The sequence below is a fragment of the Nycticebus coucang genome, chromosome 3 (genome assembly GCF_027406575.1).
Source record: "Nycticebus coucang isolate mNycCou1 chromosome 3, mNycCou1.pri, whole genome shotgun sequence".
Lineage (NCBI taxonomy): Eukaryota > Metazoa > Chordata > Mammalia > Primates > Lorisidae > Nycticebus > Nycticebus coucang.
This window is the reverse complement of record NC_069782.1, coordinates 79823182-79834317: the sequence shown is the minus strand read 5'-3', so window position 1 is coordinate 79834317 and position 11136 is coordinate 79823182. Positions and strand designations below refer to the sequence as shown.

The following is an 11136-nucleotide window of genomic DNA, read 5'->3' as shown; positions in this document are numbered from 1 at the left end:
GGTGAGAGCCACCACATGACTACGGGTGGTGGGACAGCAGGGGTTAGGCAAGGGACGGAGCAGAAAGGTCTGGGCTTTTCCTTGTGGTCCAGCCAGCATCTGTTGGAGGAATCTTTAGGAGGAAGTCAGGGGTGATAGCTTTAGCCCCTAGGCACAGACCAGAAGCAAAAAGAAGATTCCCATTGGCCCTGGAGCGTCTTGGTGTCCCCTTCACCCCCATGTGGCCATAGTGTTATTTTGTCCTTTGCAGGTGGAAAGTGGGGCTCTTGGGTGGCAGAGCTGAGCTATGGTCATTCCCCAGCTCCTCCATACTGGGCATGGTGGCCCTATCCCTCTGGGAGCAGCAGGCTGCTGGAAACGTCTTTGCTCTCTGCCTGTTCTCCACAAACGCCACCTCCACCAGGTTCTCCTCTCAGGCCTAGTGAATAGCTCCTGCCCGTCCAGTGTCAAACAAGGGAGTGATGCCTTCTTCTCCTGGCCTGATGGACAGGTAATTCCCTAATGGAAGACCTGATGAATTGTAATCCTCTGAAGTGACGTGGGGGCTTTCTGTGCGTGGGAGCTAATGAGAAGGGTGCCTGGCCCTGGTGCAGCCCCGAGAGCTGTTACAGCACGTGAGGTGAAGCTACTAACAGTTAGTATTGTACTAACTGTGTGGGGAATGCTGCACATATCTGCCACCAAATTCTCACAACATCCTTGCAAATTATCTTCATTTCACAAAAAAGTGACAGAGGCGGAGCTGGGATTTAAATCCAGTTCTGCCCACTGTCAGTCCCAGATCCTGTCACCCTGATCTTTGCTGCTCTAAGTCGTCTCTACCTGTCCGTCTGAGGTGGACCACCAGAAGGGAAGCTAGCTGCTAGTGGGAGAGGAGAGAGCTATCCTTGCAGGACCTGGCTCTAGTGCTGGTCTGCCGCATCAGCCCCTTTCAGCCCCAGTTTCATCATCTGTAAAATGGGCATGTGCTCTTTCCAGACCGGTTAAGTGTTTCCTAGACTGCATGGTGCTGAGAGCTAGTGTAGCAAAATGATGAGACGGGGCTCCCCGTCTGGAGGGGAGACAGATCGGTCCACACTAACACCCTTTGCTAGGGTTCTTCCTCCCGACCCTCCACAGGGTCTGCCCATCCATTGTCAAAGGTAGCTCAATGCCCCTGCTCAGGCCTCAACCCCTGCCCCTGAGTGCCTGGTCTGCCCATCCTGCCTCCCTTTCCAGGTACCCCACACTGGAAACATCTCCTCCAAGGCCTGCACACTAGTAATGAGGGAGGCCTCAGGGCAATGTCTGCTGTAATTGGTGGGGCCCAACAGACATGTGTGGCACATATTACTCACAGTCATATGTGTCACCAGGAGGGCACCCCGGGTTCCTGGGTTCAGGGCCTCACCTCTCTTCAGGACTGGCTTTTGAGGTGAGCAGAGTGACTTGTTGGAGCCTCACCAAAGAATGTTCAGTCTCTGCTGCCCATTTCCCAGGGCTATCCTCCCTCACCATTTCCCAGGGCTATCCTCCCTCACCATTTCCCAGAGCTATCCTCCCTCACCATTTCCCAGGGCTATCCTTCCTCAAGCTTCTACCTGTTGAAATGTCCTGATCCGCTTGGGAGACCTGGCTTCTTTGAAGTCAAAGGTGATATTTGGCATATGTTACACCTAGCCTGTGGTGGGGCACAGCTCAGCCAACTCTTCAGGGCAGAAAACAGAACAGCTGCAGAGAGTCCTCACCTGTCCCCTGAGGAGAAAGGCAACTTTTTCCCCAGTGCCCCTGGAAGAATCCTAAGCAGAGGGCTGACTGTCCAAGATTGAGTCATGTGACTTCCAGGGCCAATCAAGTGTGCAGGGGAGGAGGGAGATGGTGGCTCCCACGTGGAGGATGTGGGACACTTAGCCTTTCTGGAGCTGAAAAAGACAGCTGGTGCTGGGAGCTGAAAAAGACAGCTGGTGCTGGGACGAACAGAGAGGCTGTAACCTCAGGGGCCCAGTGTGGCCACACTGCAGACTCTAGCCAGCCCATGTGTGCAGGCCAGCACCTGGGGAGGGATGTGGAAGGAAGGCTAGGGAACTCCTTGGGCCCCTCAAGTGTTACCACCAGGTTCTCTCCACTCAAACACACAAACACAGACACGCCCCTCACTCACCCCATTTGAGGTATGTCTGGCACACACACACTGCACAATAGACCACACGCTGCACACCACACACATACCACATACGTATCCCGCACAGTACACTGCACACACATACACTGTGGCCTGGTCAGTAGGATATGTGAGTATCTGTGCACAGAATTGGTATTTGTGAAGCAAAACTCCCCCACTGTATGGGACTACATGGGGACAATTTCAACAGTAAAATCCAGTCTTTCATTGGTATCAGCAGGAACAGAGATTCATGTTGAGGATGGGCCTACCTGAGGAGACCACACACCGTGAGAGTAGCAAAGCTTTGCACTGGCTGGGAAGGGTGGTTTTTGTCTGTGATGTTTGGGCTTGTGCATCCAGCATCAGTAGACCTTTCTATATTGGCTGACTTCGGTCTGGATCTGGTGGTAGTGCTTGGATAGCAGGCAGAGTCCTGGGAGGAACGCCAGATGGAGTATGTAGGGCTGGGCCATGGGTTTTTGCCTACCCTCTCTGCCATCAAGCTCTCAAGTTGGCTGTAGTATGTCCACACAGAAGTCCAGAGCTTCTTGTTGTGAGAGGGGTAGGAAAAGCCTGTGTTGGGGGTCCTTACAGCCCTACTGCAGCATGTTTGAGGACAGAAGTGGCATTTCTTTTCTGATGCCTTATTCTCAGTAGGCTTCAGGCAAACTCTGATCACAATTGTGCCTTTCAGGCCTCAATTCTGGATTCAAGCACAGCAGAGGAGTGGATTCATCGAGAAGTGATGGAGAAGGACATGAGCAATCCATCTTGTCTGTGAGTTCTGGTGGGAGTAAACACAGCCAAATGAGAACAGATGACGTTGGAAATCAGTTTGGGCAAGAAACAGAAGCAAAAGCCATGGTCATAGTACCAACTACTATAGGACATGTAAAATGAATTGAAAAGGCCTGTTGGAAATAATTTGTTTCAGAAATGGCATAGTTTGAACCTGAGACGTATCCAAAGATAGGGGAAGAGGGAGCTCTTGGGAGCCAGACTCCAATCCTCTAGGCTCTGCCACTCTCCACACCCCTTCATCCCCTTCCCATCCCCCTAGTCCCAGAAATACCTGGACAAACATATTAGATGGTTGCAAAAGGAATGGCAGGATTATTTGTCTCATATTTGGAAATAGAAGAGATACTGGTTAGTATCATGTGGCTCAGGAATTATTCAGTGGATTTCAAAGTCTTATGAGGAGGGAATATGCCAGTACGTTTAGAATTAGGGATGTAAGGAAAGGCAGAGGCCAGATGAAATGTGGGGAAAGGCAGCAGGCTGGCAGGGCTGTGAGCGGCTGAGCCTGGGCCTAAGTTAGACTTTGTGCTGGACCATGGGGAACACTTCCTGAACACAATTGCTCTATCCAGGGAAATAGGAGTACATAGCAACGAATGATTATGGAAGACTCAGAACTCCCTGACTTGGCAGCTCATGTGCTGGGGCCATACCAGGAAAAATTTGAAGGAATTGATCAGGAAAACAAACATATGGGCCCAGAAATAAAGGAACAAACAAACAAAAGAAAAAAAGGAAAGAAAGAAAGAAAAAAGAATGACTCCATGACCAACATTTTGATTGCTGAGCTAGCCTATGGGTCAGGGTCATTGCCAGCTGGGATGGTCATATGTGAACAAGGTAGGCGCTGGCCCTGGGAGGCAGAATCCATGTGCAGCAGCAGGTGCAGACACAGCCTCCATGGGATGCATCAGGCTTGAGGAGCCCTGGGATACTGCTGGGGACAGAGGACTGTGGGGACGAGGCAGAGTGTGACTGGGGAATGCCAGCAGTGGACTGGGAGCACAGGTAGTGGACGGGGCTTGGAGAAGTGACCCAAGACCTGGGCTTCCATGGTCCTTAGTGAGTGCAAAGGTGCTCTGCAGACTGATCCCATGCTCTCCCTAGGACCAGAGCTGCAGACACCAGGGATAAGGACATCGAAAGGGAAATGCAAAGATCCTAAACAGGAGTGAACGGTTGAGGGAAGAAGGAGTCCTCAGAACAGGGCCAAGCTAGAAATGTCAGCATTACTCATTTCCAAATTGTTTAATATCATGGGAGTTTTCCAGATGTGTCCTTTTATTTATTTATTTATTTATTTTTGAGAGAGATTTTCACTCTGTTGTCCTGGGTAGAGTGCAAAATGGTGTCACAGCAACCTCAAACTCTTGGGCTCAAGTGATCTTCCTGCTTCAGCCTCCTGAGTAGCTGGGACTACAAGGGTGTGCCACTATACCCAGCTAGTTTTATTTTATTTTATTTTTTCCATTTTTAGTAGATACAGGGTCTTGCTCTTGCTCAGGTTAGTCTCAAACTCCTAAGCTCAAGCAATCTGCCTGTCTTGGCCTCCCAGAGTGCTAGGATTATAGGCCTGTGCCACTGTGCCCAGCCCAGGTGTGCTCTTTAAGATGGAAGACACTATCCCTCCAGGACAAAAGCACAGAGTTACAATTACTTTTTTTTTTTTGTAGAGACAGAGTCTCACTTTATGGCCCTCAGTAGAGTGCCGTGGCCTCACACAGCTCACAGCAACCTCCAACTCCTGGGCTTAAGCGATTCTCTTGCCTCAGCCTCCCGAATAGCTGGGACTACAGGCGCCCGCCACAATGCCCGGCTATTTTTTGGTTGCAGTTTAGCCGGGGCCGGGTTTAGAACCCGCCACCCTCGGTATATGGGGCTGGCGTCTTACCGACTGAGCCACAGGCGCCGCCGGGAGTTACAATTACTTTCTTAATGGGACGTTTGCCTGCCTGAACTTTAGGCTCACAGGTGATGGGTGTCTGGGAATTGCTAAGCACTGACCTCCCCTAGTGAAACTGATTCCCAGGAGCTGTTCTCTTTGTCTCTGGTTCCTTCTCAAAATTACCACCAAAGTGCAGTCCCTTGACCAAATCCAAACTTCACAGAACAAATCCCTTCATAAATCTTGTCCAGGCCAATATTGTCAAGAAGAGCCCCTTGGCAATTGCAGCAACACTAAAAATAAATGAATGGGACACGATCAAGCTAAAAAGCTTCTGCACAGCTAAGGGTACAACAATTAAAGCAAACAGACAACCTTCAGAATGGGAGAAGATATTTGCATGCTATGAATCTGGCAAAGGACTGATAACTAGAATCTACAGAGAACTCAAACTAATGAAGAAAAGAGCAAACAATCCCATTTATAAGTGGGCAAAAGATATGAACAGAATTTTTCTGAGGAATATAGACAAATGGTCAATGAACACATGAAAAATTGCTGATTGTCTTTAATTATCAGAGAAATGCAAATTAAAACTATGCTGAGATTTTAACTAATCCTAGGGAGAATAACCCACATCATGTAGTCCCAAAGCTGCAGATGCTGGCATGGATGTGGACAGAAGGGAACACTTTTACACTGCTGGTGGGACTGCAAACTAATACCGATCCCATGGAAAGAAGTGTGGAGAATCCTCAAAGAGGTAAAAGCAAACCTTGCGTTTGATTTCACAATCCCATTACTAGGTAACCACTCAGAAGAAAAACATCATTTTACCATAAGGACATTTGCACTAGAATGTTCATAACAGCTCAATTCACAATTGCCAAGACATGATATCAACCCAGGTGCCCCAAAACACATGAATGGATTAATAAACTGTGGTGTATGCATACCATGGAGTACTATTCAGCCATAAAAAGATGGCACCTTCCCATCTTTTGTATTAACCTGGATGAGTTGAAACACATTCTTCTTAGTAAAGTATCACAAGAATGGAAAAGGGAGTATCCAATGTATTCAATATTAATATGAAGCAGTAGATGAACTAATACATGCCCACATAAGAGAAAAACGGAATTCAATTCAGGCTGGGGGGAGGCAGGAAGTGGGGAGTGGTGAGGATGGAGAGGAAATGGGGAGGAGGGGAGGAGATTGGTGTGCTCCCACCTAATGGGCACAATGTAAAGATGTTTGACATACTTCCTGGGACACAATTACAACAGGGACTTTACCTAACAAATGCAAACATTGTAACCTAATCATTTGTACTCTCTTATTAATCTGAAATAAAAAAAAAATTCTATAAAACTTGGATTCAGTCAAAACAAAAACAAAAACAAAAACAAAAACAAAAACAAAATCTTGGATTCAGGCAAAAGGCTGTACTCATGGATCCAGAAAGCCACATGTGGCCCCCATGTCCACAGGTTCCCCACCCCTGGATGGGGTGGGGATGACATGGCATCCTGCACTCATAGCCTATCTCTTTCCCTGCATCTCCAAATATGATCATGCCACATTAGCCCTTAACGGTCCAGAAACTACAAGGATTCTCTCAAAGATACATGTTTGGTGAGTAGAGGAAACCACGACCGGCGCTGTGTGCAGTGAAGGACTAGAGAGAAGTGGGAGGTACTCCTGGGTGCTTCTAGCTGGGACGAGGCTCAGAGAGGGAGCTCAGCGGGCCGGGAGCAATAGCAGGCAAACCTCTGGGGATCCAGTGCTGGGACTACTGGTCCTGGGCTCCCTCCCAAGCAGCAGGCAATCGTGGGAGCAGGCTCTTGGGTAGGAGCATGGGGGCAGCCTCAGGAGCAGTGGGGAGCCCTACACTTAGAACAACTATTGCTTATATAGCCTGGCAGCATTCTTTCCACCTCCCTGGACAGGGAGACAGCCTTTACTGCCTCTGGGTAACAAAAAGAATACTGAAGTCTCATAGAGAATCTTAATTGAAGATAGTCCCTCAAAGAAGACACCAAACAGTTGTGAAAAAAAAGGTCACAGTTAGGCACCAAGGAAATAGAGTTAATTGAGCAAACAAGAGATTTTTAAAAGAAAGAAATAGCTTAAGAGGGATGAAAGTTTATTGAGAAGGGACGTAAAGGGCCTTCAAAGGGGGAGGGGGGTGGAAGAAAGTCTGGCCTGGGGAATCAGGGAGTCTGAAGGATCATTCAACACTCAACAGTTCTGCTCCCCAAAGAGTAAAGAATGTGGGCGTGCAGTAACTCACATAATCAATGACCAATAGAGGAGGTCAGTAATCAATGACCAATAGAAAAGGGCAATAATTCCCGGAGGCACTAGAAGGCCAATCAACAAGTTGCAACCAATTTCAAATTAGAGAGAAAGAGGGTATTTATACCCCTGTAGGCCTTTGCTGCTTCATTTCTCTCCCACCTGTGTTCCTTCATAGCGGGACCCACTTCCAACTCTTTTTGGAAGTGCTCTAAACTTTCTCTTTGTTCTTCCTAAATAAAATTTCTCCTTTTATATCAAAAATTATGCAGTTTACTTTTATTTTCTATTCATGTTGCCTGGGTTTCTCCAGTTTTATTTTCTGTTTTCATTCATTTTTGCTTTCAATTACCACTGCAATGAACTTTCTAACTCATCTGAGTGATTAAACCAGGTCAACTGGGTTCAGGGAACAGGGACCTGGACCCCCAACATTGATCAAATCCATTAAATACAAACAATATAAAAATAAAAAAATAATTATATCATAACAATGAAAGATAAGATTGTCAAAATACATTAAAAAACTCAATTGATTGGGTTAATGTTACAATAGCATACATGACAAAGAATTAATGAGGTTGAGGAGTAAGGCAAGGAATACGTTAGAGTTCATTGGGAAAAAGACAGAAAGGCTTTCCCTAGTCTACCAGATTCCAATATCCTCAGAGGACAAGGCTGAACTACATGCTGGTCCCTGTAACTGTGTGACTAAATTCTGTCCAGTGGATGTGAGAAGGTGATCTGTGCTAGGCTGAGGGCGGTAGACTTCCCACTGCTTCCCACTGCCTGTAGACTGTAGCCAGCTCTGCAAATAGGTAAAGATGACAAACCCAGAGATGTTAGAGAAATGAGATTGAAGGAACTTTGGGTCTGCTGGTGCGGGTCTAGGAGGTCAGTTGGGGGACCTTTAATGACGGTGTATAGAGGTTTAGCTGAGGCTGTGAAATTGGCTCTAAAATAGCTTAGAACCCCCAGGAAGGAGAGGAGGCAATTTTTATTTGGGGAAGGGGTACGGAGGAGATAGCCTGAATGCAGTCAGGGGGAATGAGTTTTTCTCATTCTTATAAGAGGATACTAAGGTATCGGACAGAGGGAGAGGTTAACTGGGCTTTGGAAGAGGACACTCTCTACCCCTTGTTGGCGAGGAAGGAGAATAAGTGAATGCCTAGAGGCAGTGGGGGAAGGGCTACATAAGAGAAGCTCATCTATGAACTGAAGAACAGTGGAATTTTTCAGTAAAATTAACTGCTGGAGGTTGGCCTGAAGCGCCTGACCAAAGTAATGAGGACTGTCTCTAATTCCTTATGGGAGAACTGTCCAGGTGACTCGTTGGCTAGTAGAGGAATCAGGGTCAGTCCAGGTGAAGGCAAAGAGGGGTTGGGAGAGCTCATGGATGGGGATAGTAAAAAGAGGCACCTTGGAGATCTAAAACTGTGCAGTGGGGAGGTATTGGAAGGAATGGTAGATAGGAGGGTATAGGGATTTAGGACTACTGGGTGAATAGGCTGAACAATTTCACTGATGGCCCGTAAGTCTTACACTAATTGATATGAACTATCTGTTTTTTTTTTTTTTTTTTTTTTTTATAGGAAGGACGGGAGTGTTGTAGGGCACTGATATGTAGGTTTGAGAATACCAGCCGACATGAGTTTGAGGATGAGTGGTTTAATGCCCCTGAGGGCCGCCATGGGGATTGGGTATTGTTTAAGGGAAGGATCTGAATGTTGAGGTTGGAGGGCAAGAAGAACGGGTGAATGATGGGAGGCTATAGAAGGAAGAGAGGTATCCTATATGACGGGGTCCACAGGGAGGTAGGATTGAGAGAATGGGGGGGGGTTTAGGGAGTGGTTAGAGAGGAGTAGGGTGGGTAGTGAAAGGTGGGAGCTTGTAGAAATGGTCAGGGTTGCTTGTAATCTTGAGAGGATATCTCTGCCTAGTAGGGGAATACTGCCTGAACGAATGATAAGGAATGAATGTGGAAAAGAGTGTCTGGAAAGTGAGCACCACAGGTGCAGAGTAGCACGAGGGCATAGCAAATTGCCATCAACACCCACCACCGAGATCTCTGTTTGTTGTCAAGGACCTTTGTAGGAGAGTAGGATAGCCCCAGTATCAATGAGAAAAGAGATTGGCTTACCTTCCACAAGCAGAGTTACCCGGAGCTCAGTCCTGGTGATTGTCCAAGGGGCTTCCTGACTCTCTAGACCGTCACTCTTCAGCAGCCAAGCTCACGAGGTCAGGGATATCAGCCAGGTCCTGTGAGTGACTGCAAACCAGATGCTCAGAAGGACCTGGGCCGTCAGACTTTCAGTGAGGACCTCTGCAGCCTGGACCACGGCTTGGGGGTGGGGGTGTTAGAGTTGAGCACTGCTTGGCCCAGTGACCAGGCATACAGTACTTGAAGCATGGTCCCAGAGGAGATTTTATTTTTCTGGACCATCCAGAGGAGTTTTGAGAAGTAGCCGAGGTTTGTCTAATGGTGAAGCCAACAACTAGATCTCTGAGAGGCGCTGCTGCTTAGAGGCCTCTTCTCAGTTACTGAAGACCTTGAAGGCCAGGTTGAAAAGATTTTGTTGGGGGAGATCTGAGGACCCTGGGGGGACTTTTGGAGTTTTTTCCGGATATCGGGGACAGATTGGGGATAAAATGCACGTTGATAATAAGCCTGCTCTCATTTCTCTCTGGCAATAGGCTGGTATAGCAGTGGAGGGCTTCATTAAGACAGGCTAAAAACTGGGCAGGATTTTCATCCTGTTTCTGGGTTATTTCTTTTCATTTGCCATAATTGATGGCCTTGTGGGCTGCTTTTTAAAGTCCCTCTGAGAGACACTGGACCATGTGTTTATAGAGGCATACTCCAGGAGAGGCAGTTTGGTAATTCCAACTGGGGTCTTCCCAGGGGATGGCCCCAACACCTTCTGACTGGGTTTGGTCTGTTCTCCATAGATCTTCAGCATGCACCTGGCCCTGGGTCCAGACCTGCTCCCTCTCCTCTGAGGTTAGGATGGCGATAAGGATGACATATAAATCATGCCAAGTCAGATCATATGATTGGATTAGATATCTAAATTCTTGAGACGATTTTGTGGGATCTGTGGAGAACAAACCTAGTTTCTGACTTACGTGGGACAGGTATAAGAGAGAAAAGGGGACACCAACCCTGAAGATACCCTCTGTTCCTGCAACTTCTCAGAGGGGGTATAGAAGTTGTGGTGGTCCGGAAGTGGAAGGTCCAAAGGTGCGGCCAGATGTAGTTTGAGGTGGGGAAGTTGGGTCTGTTATCTTTCCTTTCCTGTCTGGGTCTGCTGTCTTAGGTGGTGGACGGCAGGTGGGGGGAGATGAGCCGGGGTGGAGTAGAATTCTGCTGGTTGGGAGGAGGCTGTGGGGGGACAGAAGGGGGAGGGCTGTCTGCTGGGTTGAAGAAAGATAATGGAGAGACAGGGGACTTGCGGGGTAGGGCTCAGGGAGGGCTGGTTTGGCCTGTGCAAGAAATATTTGAGAAGGTTCACAAGGTGAACACGAAGAACGATTGTTTTGGAGGAGGAGGACGGTCTGTATGTAAGGGACTTCTGACCATTTGCCCGATCTCTGACAGTAACTGTCAAGGTCCATGAGGATTGAAAGGTCAAAGATGCCATTTTCAGGCCATTGTGAGCCATGGTCTAGTTTGCAATAAGCCCAGTGGTATTACCGAAAAAGATGAGGCATTTAGGTTTAAGGTCAGGATAAAGGTGTAGAGGCTTGAGGTGAGTTAAGAGGCAGCTTAAAGGTGAAGAAGGGGGAATTTGTGACTGAGCAGTTCCCATATCAGAAACTGGAGGTAGAAAACAGATGAGGTTAAAGCCAAGATGAAAAGAGAACTTACCAGGAGGAGGAGGAGGAAGGAGGTGGCCGAGGCTGGGCCTGGGGAGGTTACCAGGCATCCCTGAAGGACCTTTAACTAGCCCTAAAAGAGTGGCCCAGGCCCAGGGTGGGGTGTCCCCACATATGAGGTGCCGGATGGTGT

General features: G+C 47.9%; 1 long non-coding RNA gene across 1 annotated transcript; it reads right to left on the bottom strand.

The window, feature by feature from the left end:
* Positions 1 to 2369: 2369 nt before the first annotated feature.
* LOC128582118 (uncharacterized) lies at positions 2370 to 10476 on the bottom strand. The gene is made up of 3 exons (XR_008378992.1): positions 10290 to 10476; positions 9287 to 9396; positions 2370 to 2927 (listed from the first exon to the last, which is right to left on the bottom strand). It is a non-coding gene; the product is annotated as an uncharacterized LOC128582118 (long non-coding RNA).
* Between the last annotated feature and the right edge of the window lie 660 nt (positions 10477 to 11136).